The sequence below is a fragment of the Vombatus ursinus genome, unplaced genomic scaffold, assembly GCF_900497805.2.
Source record: "Vombatus ursinus unplaced genomic scaffold, bare-nosed wombat genome assembly UNPS02014872.1, whole genome shotgun sequence".
Lineage (NCBI taxonomy): Eukaryota > Metazoa > Chordata > Mammalia > Diprotodontia > Vombatidae > Vombatus > Vombatus ursinus.
In genome coordinates, this window is record NW_020954650.1 from 3,071,231 (window position 1) to 3,086,508 (window position 15,278).

Sequence of the window (15,278 nt, forward strand, 5' to 3'; positions counted from 1 at the left end):
CAAGGGTTTATCTATCTATTTATTTATCTATCTGTCTCTCTATCTATTCATCCATCCATCCATCCATCCAATTATCTATCTACCTACCTATCAAACACATAAATGAATACATATTTATCTATATATCTAGAATGAAAAAGTACTAATAATATATTTTAATGTTTTCTTTGATATTTAGATATGTAAGATAACTTCAAAAACTTATCTTCCAATGCATTTTAATTTTTCCTTTAAGAAATCCCTCAAAATAGAAAAAAATGCTCTTGAGAAGAGATTATTTATCTTCTCCATAAGATATAGAATTGACTTTGGAGGAAAGATGGGCAAGTATTACTAAGGCCTCAAAAGAAAGCATTGAACATGTTTAAATTCAGAAGTTTGTCAGATTTATAAAAGTTACAAATTGATACTGAATGACTCTTGGGCCTCTTTTTCTCTAATTATAATTATGATTATCATTGTTATTTTTACTGTGTCTACTACCATGGCAACAAAAACTACTAACAAAAAGAAATTAATAAACAATATGTGCTATCCTATTAGGAATACATTTTTTTTCACTTAGCATTAACTTTTTGGCAAGAGATACTGGCTATACTCTTCAAAGGGTTATTTTACATAACAATATTGTTGATGTGACTATCTTTGTCTCATTGTCATATTTTATGTCTGTTTGAGCCCCAGAGACTCACAATCTAAGAAAGAGCCATTGAATAGAGAGAGAATCACTAGGAGACACAACTAAATCCTCTGGGAGTTCTTAATTATACGTTCTTTCCTATGAAAGTCACTTCCTTTGTCCTTTAATGTTAGCTTGTGTTTTCCCTAGAAACTCAAAGAACATTTTATAATATAGCAAAATAACAACAAAAAGGTAAATTCAATGATTGTGAAATTAGGCTCAAATATGTTTGAGATAAAGCAAATTTTTAATGCTGATTTTTATTGCTTACTATCAAATTCTGTAGTTTCATAATATCTCCCTTACTTCTAATTCTGGAAATGCTATACTAAATTTTTCTATTTAAACTTGTTTTTTCTTATATCTATGCTCTCAAAGCAAAGATGGAAATTGAAATAATTATTTAAATGTCAGACATCTTTCTTTCCACCTCTTACCTCACCTCTAATAGTTTTGTCTGAAATATTCAGACACTTCAATGAAATTTAAGTCTTAAATTATCATAAAACTTGTTTTCTTTCTCCACCCTAAAAGCTGATTTTACAAGTTCCCTTCAATTCAACAACATTTAATTGAGTGCCTACTACATGCATGGCTTGGCACACAAACCAAATCATTCATATCACACTTGGAGCTGGCAATCATCACTTGTCAGATAGTGTGCAAATTGGAAAGCTGTTGATTTGAAGCAATTATGTGCTTTCTTCATTGCTGATGTAAGCAAATCATCATACAGTAACTCCTGCTCTATGTGTTAAAATACACTGAATTCTCACCAAGTTGTTTCTGTTACCTTGTAGAATATTAATGAATTGTGATAGGCAGAATGATTCCTTTAAAAAATAATCTGACGTTCAATTAATAAAAGAAAAATTGCTTTGAATTTTCAATTCTGAAATTAAACACCTACCCAAATTCTGCAGCTAGCAATCTCATAAATCTTAGACGCTTCTGAGGAGGAGTAACCTTGTTAATATATGGTTCCATGATACATTAATTCAATCTTCATTAGTTAGGGTGAAACTTTCAGAGACACTAATAGGATTTTTCCACAGTAGTTCTATGACCATTTAAGTCTAAATCTTCATAAAATAAAAGAAATAAAGTCCTCCATAGATGATAAGGCATTGTATAAGACAAAATAAGTCTTTAATAATGAAAACTGGAATTTTTTCTTTTTGAGATTCTATCTTCCCCTCAATAATTCTATCCTGGAGAATATACCCTAAAAATATTACCAGAAATAAATAAATAATAATTATCACTACAGTATTGTTCACAACAACATTATTTGTTATTGTAAGATACAGAAATAACCTGAATGTTCAATAGTAAGGACAAGTTTAAATAAATTATGGTGCACAGATATAACTGAATACCATAATAAAGTGAGGGAAAGGGAAGGGAAAAAAGTACATTTATATAGCACCTACTATGTGCCAGGAAGTAAGTTAAGTGTTTTTTTCTATTTTACAAATGTTATCTCATTTTTTCTCCTCAATAACTGAGGTAAGTGCTACTACTATCTCCATTGTACAGTTGAGAAAAATGAGGTAAAAAGAGGATAAGTATTTTGCCCATGCCCACATAGCCAGTATTTGTCTGAGGACAGATTTGAACTCAAGTTTTTCTTTTTTAAAAATAATATTTACTTTTTCTCCAATTACCTGTAAAAACAATTTTAATATTCTTTTTTTAAAGTTATGAGTTCCAAATTCTCTCATTCCCTCCCTCTTTCCCCCATCTCTAGGATGGTAAGTAATCTAATATAGGTTATACATCTATAATCATGTAAAACATATTTCCATATTGGTCATTTTGTTGAAGAAAAAATGAAAGTAAATGAAAAATAGTATGCTTCAGTCTGTATTCAAATGTCACCATTTCTTTCTCTAAAGGCAGATAGTATTTTTCATCATGAGTCCTTTGGAATTATCTTGGATCATTGTATTACTGAGAATAGCTAAGTTATTCACTGTTTGAACTCAAGTTTTTCTGACTCCCAGCCCAGCAATTATATCAAGTGTACCACCAGCTCCCTTTAAATTATAGTAGATATAAGGAAAATAGAGACAATCTGGAATGCCCTTAACTAAACAATCAAAAGCAGAAATAAACAGAAACAGGACAATAGAATACATGTTAACTGTGACCATATTAGTTGAAATACAAATGAGAATGGAAGGACAAAGAAAGAATCTTCACCAAGAAAAATTAAATGTTGAAAAGTTGTGATATTTTATATGTTGAGGTATTTTAAATACAAATAGTTACTAAGCAAATTAAATAGTTGTATTGATGTTCAACATTTAGTTTGTTTAAATAAGTTGCCTATTTAAAAACAATGTTTGAATACTTAACACTTATATATGTTGCAAAACACAAATATTTAGGAATGAAAATCTTTCTCTATCTGTGGGAACAAATGTGAAGAAGTTGTCAGAATAAAACAATAAAAACAAAAAAAGCTTTGGGTACCTTTTTTTTCCTTAACATGTAAATATTTTAGAGAAGACGTGTATATTCTCTTCAGAAACATTCTTTTGATGTATTAATTTTTCACTTAATCTTCCTTCTATATTTGAAAATGATACAGATTGACAGTATTGCTCTCTATGCTCTAAGAATATATAGATCAAGAGATCAAAGGGTGAATGGTAATTTTTATAACTGTCTCTGCTATTTTGGGGGGCCTATAACTTGCTTTGTAACTCTACCTTTTGGGTTCCATGATACCTATGGTCAGAAGGAGCCACTACATGTCTGATATCATTTAGTCAATCAAGTAAATAATAAGCAGCACATATTATTATTTACTCTTTACCAAATACTGTGTTAAGTCCTGGGGAGAAAAGGGGAAAAATTAATGTGTTGCCTTCAAGGAGCTTATATTCTATTAGGGGAAATGTCATACAAAGAAGTGAATACAAACTATAAAGCCATATTGACCTCTGTGGATGGTATTACAATCCTATCTGGTAGGATTTATACTTGGATTGATCTTGGAGGTTGTCCCATAAGTATAAAATAAGTATACTTTAGTTCCAGGCATGGAGCATTCACATATTCATTCTACCCCATAAAGCAAATCCTCCCTGTTTGAACAAAATCTTTATTGTTGTGAACTTATAATAATATGAAATAGATACAGTAATTTAATCAAGAAGTTTAACCAATTTAATGTAATTATCACAGGGACAAGATGAATAGTGCAGAAAGTTCCCTAGTCAACAAACCAAACCTCTGACTTCCTACACAGACATGCCCGCAAAGTTGACACTTAGTGGTAATATAAACTAATTTGTAAAATCTTACGAAGAACAGTGCTATCTCCTAAAGAAGAGAACAATAATAATGAATAAAATCAATTAAAAGAAAGTTTGGCCAGATGATCAAGTAAGCAAAGTCCTTACAATGACATTTAAGTATGAAAATGGGTAGAGTATAGAGAGAAGAAAATGGGGGAAATTGCAGAATTCATTATAACAAAATATTTGATACAACAAGGATAAAGAAATCATGACACACTGACTGAATATCATAATCCAATATCTGCTTACAACTGGGGAGGCAGAAACAATACTAGTGAGAATAAAGATTGGAAAAGTAGCCAGATTAGATCAAGTATATAAAGAAAAGATCCATGCCTGTGGTGATAAATATAAGAGATGTATGAAGGAGGGAAAAATAATAGAAATGTAAGGAAAAGACAAAACAGAAATAATTAATAACTTTTCCCCCTCAAAATGCAACAAAGATAACATTAATCTCATTGCCTATTTATACAAAATATCTTTGTCATATGCTTAATTTCCCATCTATTCTAAATCTTTATGAAAATAATTTTAACCTGAGTTAAGAGCATCCTTGATCAGGCTATTATTGAGCAATCCATCTTTCAGTAAGGATTATTTCAAACTTTCTATTTGTAATCTAAACACCCAGAACAGTACATGGCACATAATAGATACTTAATAGACACTTGTTGATTGATTTTTTTTAATTCAACAATGAATAGCACCTTTGTCTTTTCACAAGTAATGAAAAGGTACAGATAATAAAAATCTCATCATACAAAATGTACAAAATGACTAATATGGAAATGTTTTACATGATTTCACATGTATAACCTATAAGGCATTGCTTATCATCTCCGGGAGGAAGGGAGGGATAGAATGGGAACTCAAAAGGATAGAGGGAACTCAAAAGTAGGAAAAAAATTGTTTTAACATGCAGTTGAGGAAAAATAAAATATTATATCTATCTATATGTATCTATCTATGTTTCTGTCTATCTATATCTATTTATCTATCTATCTATATCAAAAAAGCATATTATGTCCCAATGGGTTTTTCCAATGTGTTGGCTCCCATTGTTAAATATAATTAATTTAATTTTCCTCAAAATCTAAAAGAAATGGCCCAATTTAATGGCCCTGTGGTAATAAACATCAGAAAAGGCACAAAAAAACAGAGATGCATACTCAGCAAAGGTATTTGACATTACAGAATAAGGAAAAAAGAAAGATTTTCTGTGGCTGATAAGGTACTCTAGATCTCCTTATTAGCATAGGACATTGAGCTGACTGCATCAAACTCCAGACTATTCCAGAGCTTACTGCAGGAGATTTATAATCATTAAAAGGAATTAGACCTGTGTATTTACGGAAAAGGCAAGTAGATGAAGAATATCTATTTTTTTTTCAGATTTAAATATACACTTGGATGGACATCTTGCTCATCAGTTTGTATATGTGGGACAGTCAGTATAAGTAGACATATTTGAACAAATGATGGAAACTGGACAGATTAATTTCAGAATACCATGAATGCTTTAGTGATCTCAAGTTTTCCATGAAAAAAAAAGCATATTGGGGCAAAATAAAAAAGAAGTGTTAGTAGTTTACTTATTTGATTATTCTTATGTCAGTAGCAAACAGGGAAGATGATGGAGTAATAAGAAGTACCGTGAGCTTCTTCCAGTTCCACATCTCCAAAAACAAAAACAATACTCCAAACAGATCAAAAACATATCAGAACAAATTCTGATGGGAAATCCAAGGAAAAAAGTTACAGTCATTTTTCCATTCCAGTTTACCTTAGAGAGACAGATAGAGAGGACTGTGGGCATTGGGAACTGAGTCAAGCCAGGAACACATAAGCTCAGGCAAAGGCTATGCACCTGGTCAAGAGGAAGTCATAGACCCACACCTGAGAACTTTGTTATCCACTACCCAGTTCCAGTTCACAGATCCAAGGCAGACTGAGGAGACCTGTATTTTGGGATGTCATTCTAAGTTAAGCAGTGTGTTCAAGACCTAGACAGTTTCTGGAGAAAGTAGAAAATTGAGAAACAAGGAGCAGCAGGGTGGCTCAGATGCCGCAAGTAGAATGTGGTTACAACTCCAACTTTTAGCTCAATCTGACACCTACAAAGGAAGAGGTAAGGCAAAAACCCAACACCAAGGTATGGCCTGCAGTTATACCACTCTGAACCAGTAGATTTTCCTAACTGGCTGATAGTGACTGAGTCCAAAAACAGACAATTGTTGCTCAGACCTAAAGTCAGGTCATAAACTTGAAGAATTCAGAAAGGGGTCAGCAATCAGACTTTTTTTAGTATCAAATCAGACCACTTTGTGAGTGTTTGCAGGTCCTGGGTCTGAGCTGTACTTGAGGCTCTGGAATAAGCATATAAAAATTAATACCCCAAGAAAGCAGAATCAGGTTGTAAAATTTTTGAGTTTTCTTTATCCTTTAATTTTCAATGGGAGGAGGTGGTTTAAAAGGAGAGAAAGTGAATTTTTATTGACTAAAAAATAAAATTTGACTTCTGGGAGCCAAGATGGCAGAGTAAGCAGTAAATTGATGTCTCTCTTCCTTATCGACCTCTGGGTGGGTGGGGGAGAACAGAAAATAAGACCCCAGAAAAAATCTTGGAAGAGAGGAGCCAGTAGAAACATGGGGTAGAGCAGACTTTTAGCTTGGGAAACTCAGAGGATCAGCAAGAAAGGTCCGTCTCACTCAAGTGAAAGGGGAGTGCGTATCAGCACACAAGAAGCATCCCAGCAAGCCAACAATAAGCCCCACCTCAAAAACTCAACAGGGCTGAGTCACAGGGGGTTGGAGCAGGCAAACACCAACACCAGGACCCCCCACATTCCTTAGCATAGCCAAGGAGAGCCCACAGACTCTAGCTCAGAAAACCACCACATGGGTAAGTGCAGCCCCAGGTGGGCAGGCATCCTCCAGTGGCTTCAGTGTAGCTTCAGGGAAATTCAGAAAAAAAAACCCACTTGGTCTCAGCACATGCCAGAAACCACCAGTAGAATGCCAGCTCAGCACCAGGTAAACTGACAGACCTCTACAGCCTCCAGTTGCAAGAACCTGAGGTCCCATTACATAAAGTCAGTGACCTGGACCCTGGCCCCAAGCAGAAGAAGCTTGGGACAGTTGTTCCTATGCCTCAGAAGTGGAGTTTAACTATAAAAACCAGGAAATAGGCAAACATCATGAGCAAAAAACAAAAACAAACACTGACTATCAACAGTTTCTATGGGGACAGGAAAGATCAGAACACAAACTCAGAAGAGGACAACACTGTCAATATGCCTACATCCAAAACTTCAAAGGGTAATGGAATTGGTATGATGTTCAAAAATCCTTCCTGGAAGAACTCAAGAAGAATTTAAGTCATATAAGAGAGGTAGAAGAAAAAGTAGAGAAAGAAATGAGAGGTATGCAAGAGACAGTCATCAGCTTGGGAAAGGAAGAAAAAAAATTCCTGAAGAAAATAATTCCTTAAAAAATACAAGTGGCCAAATGGGAAAAATATCCACTGAAGAACAATTTCTTAAAAATTAGAATTGGGCAAGTGGAAGCTAATGATTTTGTGAGAGAGCAAAAATCAGTGGAATAAAATCAGAAGAATGAAAAAATAGAAGAAAATGTAAAATACCTCTTTTGAAAAACAACTGACCTAGAAAATAGATACAGGATAGGTAATTTAAGAATTATTGATCCACCTGAGAGCCATGATCAAAAAAAAAAAGAGCCTGGACAATATCTTTCAAGAAATTATCAAGGAAAACTGACCTGAGGTCCTAGAACCAAAAGTTAAAATAATCATTGAAAGAATCCACTGGTCATCTCCTGAAAGAGATCTCAAAATGAAAACTCTAAGAAATACTGCAGCCAAATTTCAAAATTATCAGATTAAGGAGAAAATACTGCAAGTAGCCAGAAAGAAACAATTTAAATATCATGGAACCAGTCAGGATTACACAGTAACTAGCAGCTTCTACATTAAAGGAGTGGAAAGCTTGGAATATGATATTCCAGAAGACAAAGGAGCTTGGATTACCACCAAGAATCAACTATCCAGCAAAATTGAGTGTTATCTTTCAGAAGAGGAGATGGATATTCAATGAAATAGAGGGCATCCAAACTTTCCTGATCAAAAAACCAGAACTGAGCACAAAATTTAATCTTTAAATATATGACACAAGAGAATGATAAAGGGGTAATCAGGAAATAAAAAACAACAACAACATGTTATTCAATAAGGTTAAAGTATTTACATTCCTACATGAGAAGATGACACTTGTAACTCTTAAGAACTGTATCTTTATTATGACATTTAGAAGGGGTATATACACAGACAGAGGATGTGAGTATAAGTTGACTTTGATGTGATGATAAAAAATAAACAAAGGGTAAAAAAAAGGATTGTACTGGGAGAAGAAGAAAGGAGGAGGCAAAAAAGGGTAAATTACATCATATGAAGAGGCACAGACCAATTATGGTAAAAGGAAAGGAGGGAGTCAAACATTGTTTGAATCTTTCATCAGATTTGCCTCAAAGAGGTAATAACATACACACTTAATTGAATATAGAAATCTATCTTGCCCTATAGGAAGGAAGAGGGGAAAAGGCAGAGAAGATGGAAGGGAGTGAATAGAAGTGGGGCAGATTGAGAGAGGCAGTGGTCAGAAACAAAACACTAGGGAAGAGAGAAAGGAAGAAAGAAGAGAGACAAGCATAAAAATAGGGCAGGGAATTGGATGTAGAGAAAAACAATTAGCAATCATAACTATGAATATGAATGAAATGAACTCTCCCATAAAATGGAAGATAACGTCAAAATGGGTACACAATTTAGACATAAAAGATGATGCCATAAGCAAATTAGAAGAGGAAGGAATAGTTTACTTGTCAGATATATGGAGAAGGGAAGAATTCATGACCAAACAAGAGATAGAGAACATTATGAAATGCAAAATGGATAATTTTGATTATATTAAATTTAGAAAAAGGTCTTTGCACAAACAAAGCCAATGCAACCAAGATTAGAAGGGAAGCAGAAAGCTGTGAAACAATTTTACAGCCTGTGTCTCTAATAAAGGTCTTATTTCTAAAATATATAGAGAATTGAGTCAAATTTATAAGAATACAAGTCATTCCCCAACTGATAAATAGTCAAAAGATATAAACAGGCAGTTTTCAGATGAAGAAATTAAAGCTATCTATAGTGATAAGAAAACAATGCTTTAAATAACTATTGATTAAAGAAATACAAATTAAAATAATTCTGAGGTACCACATCAAAACTATCAGATTGGCTAATATGACAAAACAGGAAAATGATAAATGTTGTTGTAGAAGATGTGGAAAAAATGAAGCACTAGTACATTGTTGGCGTTGTGAACTGATCCAACCATTCTGGAGAGCAATTTGGAACTATGCTCAAAGGGCAACCAAACTGTGCATACCCTTTGATCTAGCAATAGTACTACTAGTTCTATATCCCAAAGAGATCATAAAAGGGGAAAAGGACTCACATGTACACAAATATTTATAGTAGCTCTTTTTGAGGTGGCAAAGAATTGGAAATTGAGGGGATGCCCACCAATTGGGGAATGGCTGAACAAGTTGTGGTATACGAATGTAATGGAATACTATTATTTCATAAGAAATGATGATCAGGCAGATGTCAGAAAAGCCTGGAAAGATTTATATGAACTGATGCTGAGTGAAGTGAGCAGAACCAGGACAGCATTGTACACAGTAACAGAAACATCATGCGATGACTAACTTTGATAGACCTAGCTCTTCTCAGCAATGCAATGATCTAAAACAAGTCAAAAAATTCATGATGTTAAAAGCTATCCACATCCAGGAAAAGAACAATGGAGTCTGAATGAAGACTATGTCATATTGTTTACTTTGTTCGTTTTTTTTTTCTTTTTTGTGGTTTTTCCCCTTCGTTATGGTTCTTTCACAACCTGACTGATTTTTATATGATTGTACATATACAGCCTATATCAGATTGCGTGTCGTCTTGAGGAGCAGGGAAATTTAGAACTCAAAATCTTATAAAAGTGAGTGTTGAAAACTAAAAAGAAAGAAAGAAAACCAAATTTAATTTTTTTTTTGAGTTACAAAGATGAACTTAACCTGCATACTTGTAGAATCCCCATAATGGCCATCAAGGTAACCTATTCACACTATTCCTTTACAGCCAGTTGAAACCTTAATATTTAGGCATCATATTTTTTCTAGCTAGAATATGTTTACCAGAAATATGTTATTTGTCTTGTAAGGTCTTTCTTAGATCTTTAAGCTGGAAGATGGAATGGACTAATAGGTACTTACATATGTACTATGAGGATATGTATTATTCAACCATTGTCCCTGAGGTTCCTAGTATCTGCTCTTCCCTGCTCTTCTTCCTGCAACAGTATCTACCCTTCAGACTTGATGGAAGTTTTCTCTTGATATGAACTGCCCTGATTAAAAAAAATATTTATATGTATACATACACACATACATATGTACATATATACACATATAAACATGTTATGCACACAAGTATACACACACACAGACACACACACTTGACAATCAACTGCACCATACCTCCCCTTACTACCTCTGTGACCCCCAAGAATAAAACACTGTTCCTTGTCCACTGATTTCTGCATGCTTTGTCTTCTGGTATCATGATATAAGTTAGTAAAAGGTAAAGATTTTCACATTATTATATTTGTATTCCCAGCATTTTGCACAATGCTTGGTGTATGTTAGGTGTTTAATAAATACTTCTTTATTTATTTATTTATTATATATCTTCTCTTTACTACTACAGTCATGATCTCAAAATCCTGTTTGTCACCAAAATATCCTAAAAATTCTAAGATTTAAATAATAACCATCAAGTGAGCAAACATAAGAACACATTTCAAAAACCAAAATGTGCCTATCAAAAGGAAATGAGGACCATAAAAAGGTACCGAATCACACATAGGCTCACAGAATCTTAATTCAATTACTAAGGAAAACAGGAACACATTAACGTTTACTATTCCCAAACTCTGATGGATCTGTGATTTCATTACTGGGGGTGTTTGCTCCAGTAATATAGATTGAAACCCACCCATTCCTGCCCATCGTATGTAAGTCATGTCAATAGATTTCTATAAGTTTGCCACTGAATACATTTTGGATGTTTCCTTATAATTCTCTACACATTACAAGGAAATCATTGGAGAACTTGGGCTATCTTAAGTAAGAGTCCTAGTTGTGTTTGAAAGAGACATAGAAGTGAAATAAAAAGAATGAAGATGGGAAAATCAGCTAGATTGGAACAAATATATAAAGAGGATATCCATGTTAGAAAAAAAAAGAATTATGAGGGCATTGATGGATTCAATAAACATTCATCATTGTATATACAATACAATTGTAATACAATACAATTTTAACATGTAGTAGTGGACACACTGCCTCTCTAAGAGGAGAGCCTAACTTGTGTAACTCTTATAGAATTTTGACCATAAAGTATCCATATACCTTCTCAATAAAAGAAGTTTTTCTCCTTATACTGACATGAGAAGAGGGAGGGGCTATGATAGGATCTGAGCATTTCTTTATTCCTTGGGGTTACATTATATGAACATATCCTCTGCCTCTGTATCCTGCTCAGTATTGTAGTTGAATTTACAAGCTGCTGAACTCTGCATAATACTTACAAAACACTTTCATCATAAATTCTCATTTTTGAATGGGAAATATTATCATATCCCTTACTGGATAGAGCTTATAGGCTATCTAAAATAAAATTAGAAAGTAAGTATATTTCAAAGTAAAAAAAAAAAACTCCAATAGCAATAATCTATGAAAAAGTAATTAATATCCTCAGCCTTCAAAAATATCTATCTATCTATCTATCTATCTATCTATCATCACACATAACATGAGGAGAAACTGGCTCACTCCCTGCAGAGTCCTCATCTTCTTAAGCACAAGCTATAAACTTCATTAACTGTAAATTGACCAGGTTATTAGAGGTGCTTACAAAGAGTATAAATAGTACATCATGTGGAAAAAGCCCAGGGCCAGAAGGATTTATCTCAGAATTTTATTTCCTCCTGCCAGGTAAGATACTTGGACTACTTTTCCAAATGCTAAACAGAGACCACCTTCCAGAGTAAATGACAATAACTTTTTAAGACTCTTAAAGGCTGGAGGTGGTTATAATTCCAGGCATTATAATAATTTTGCTAATAATTTTACAAATCTTAACAATAAGAATTCTCTCTTCTTTGCTATATTCTGATTAGGTAGCTTTTACTCTAAGAAAGCACCTAAAAACATAGTCTAAAATCTTTGATTTAACTTCTACCAATTCAACAAAACCTGCTAACTATGGCTGTAATTACTTTTGTTACTGTTTGTCCAGAATCTTCAGCACAATCTTTATTAAAAACAACAATGGTGCAGGCTAAGCTAATAAAGAGAATTGAAATGAAGCTTAATAAGGCAGTCAGTTTCTTCTTAACATTCAACTCCAATATTTAAGGAGAGAGGAGAAAAAATAAAATTTAATGTAGAGCTCTCCTTCTATTAGTGGTGCTTAGAGATTTTATTTATTGTGTTGAGGGTATCTCACATCTATGAGGCTGGCATCCTTATCATTCAGTCCAACCAGTCAACTTATATGTCTTGAAGTTCTCTGCCCAGCCTATGTGTTAGAGAACACTTGTTCTTTTGCCTGTCCCAAGGTGAGAAATTCTGCAATGGTACCCCTTTCAAGGCCAGCCTTCCATCCAACCACAAACATATCTGCTACCTACTCCCACTCCCATGCCTTTTGTGAGAGGTTTAGGGGGTCAGAATTTAGAGTTGGTTAGCTGCACCAATTCAATGTAATTCAGAAAGCACTCATTAAGTACTTCCACTGTGTCACTATTCCAGGCTCTGGGGATAGAAAGTCAAACCAAAACAATCTCTAACTTCAAGAAACTTAAATTCTCTTGGAAGGGAATAGTATGTTTAATACAAGGAAATTCATTATTCAGAGTATTCAGAGTAAATTTAGGGAAGCAGCATACAGATATAAGAATGACAGTTTCCTAACAATAAAAAGTAGTTCCAGAGGGCATCATGGAATATGAAAGATTAGGGTTAAGATATTAGAAATATACAGCTGATATGAATGGAAATAAGAGAGCAGGGATTGGTGGACAAGGTATCCCACAACTTTGAATCAGATTCTGAGCATATTCAGAGATCTGTATATTGTCACAACTCTTAAAACAGTAAGGTGATATTACCTTACAGGGTCTTGGACCCTATTCTTGGGAGAAATGCACCACTCCTTATCTCACACATGATGGTGTGACTTGAGAGGGCAAAAACTTGTGGACTGCATACATCATATATACACATATATGCATATATCATAGATATACACATATACACACATATATATGATAAACACTTTGAGAAAATTAGTCAATAGTAGATATAGTAAAAATTGCATTATATCTTCCTAAATCTGTAAGATTATATTGGAAAGATTGTGGATGTTAGATAGGAGAAGGGAGAGACTTGACATAAATAGGGAAAAGTCTGAGCGATGGGTGGGAGTTTCGGTACAATAGCTTTAGGTTCTGTATAAGGGAAAACAATTCTGAATAATTAACACTGTCTAGAAGTAAGATGTGTTGTATTGGGAGGAAATGAGTTTCCATCCCTTGAAGATCTTTGTAGAGACTGTGGTCACTAGAGATGCTGCATGAATTGTTTGTGTTTGTGTTGGACTGGATTAATTCTGTGGTATCTTCTAAGTTTAGATTCTTTAATTCTTCTGATCTTAAGAGAATAAGGAATTTGCAATCCTTGAAAAGGGTGCTGGATTTAGATACAAAGTACTTGAGTTTGAATCTTACCTCTGGTACTTAGTACATATGCAACTTTGGGCAAGTTACAACCTCTCTGGACCTCACATGTTATCTGAAAGATGAAGAAATGAGAATAGATATCCTTCAAGGTTCCTTTAAGCTCTAAATCTAATGTTTTGCAGTCCCGTGTTTTAATTCAATTTGAATCATTGTTATGTAATTCAACAAATGTCTCATAAAGTCCTTTGAACATGGCACTGAGCTAGGTATTGGGTGGGAAGTTGGAAAGGAAAAACAATGCAGTCATTGCCCTTAGGGAACTTAAATATTAAAGGAGATGAGAGAAATAAAAATGACACATTGTCAAATATGATCAGGAATAAGGAAGTGTCAAGAATGTCTCTAGACAAAGTTTTATAGATAATATGAAGATTTTTTATTATTGTTTGTAATTTGTGAGGGAAAAAGTAGAACTTAAGGTGGTTCTTGAAAAAAGTAGGATGTATCTTAGCTTTGCGTAACAGTTTGTTTGAAGTCATGTAAGTGAAGAAGATCAAATAAGTGCTAGTATTCTAGTTTGTTTTCAGTGTCAGGTGTATGAAAAGGAGTATAATGAAGTAAAAGAAGAAAAATAGGTTGAAGCATTATTTATGAATTTCATAAATTATCTATAATGCTATGGGGCAGGCAATTATGAGCCGGTGAATGATTTAAAATTTGTGAATCACATGATACGATCTGTAACTTAGGAGAATTATTTTGACTGCTTTATACAGGATGCATGGAAGATTTTTGAGTCATGGATATCAGTTAGGTGACCATTGTAGTAGTTTAGGTGAGAGGTAATGGAAACTTGGAATAGGTGATAGCTGTGGGAGTGGAAATGTTACATTTTGGAGGAAGAATCTAGATAATTTGGCAACAGAACTCATGTGGCAGATGAAGATGAATCAAAGATTAGGCTTCCAGACCAGGTGAATAAGACACTATGCCATCTAACAAAAAATAGTGCTTATTTTTGCAACACATATATTAAAATTGGAATGATACAGAGAAGATTAGCATGGCCCATGTGCAAGGATGGCACACAAAATCATGAAGCATTCCATTTTTTCTGGGTGGCAATCCTGGAGTGAGGAGGAACACTGTCATGGTGGAGCTTGTGGTGGCGGTGGAGAATCCTCCTCACAGTTCCAAGGCAGAAAAGAGAGCTTGTGGTCACTCATAGCTATAGCAGAGCATAGGCCAGGAAAGGAGTAAACACCTCACCCTTGATCATACCATCTTGGAAGAATGGTAATTTTACAGGTCCCTAGAAATATCTCTGAAAATAGCTGCACAAACCTCCCAAAGCTTGTTCACACTGGAAGCAGATCCCTACCTTAACAAAGAGTTTAAAACTCAAGTAATGGT

At 34.1% G+C, this 15,278-nt stretch overlaps 1 non-coding gene across 1 annotated transcript; it reads left to right on the top strand.

Annotated features, from left to right (window-relative positions):
* Positions 1-14,873: 14,873 nt before the first annotated feature.
* Positions 14,874-14,980, top strand: LOC114028210. Its single transcript, XR_003567333.1, has one exon. It is a non-coding gene; the product is annotated as a U6 spliceosomal RNA (small nuclear RNA).
* The last annotated feature ends 298 nt before the right edge of the window (positions 14,981-15,278 follow it).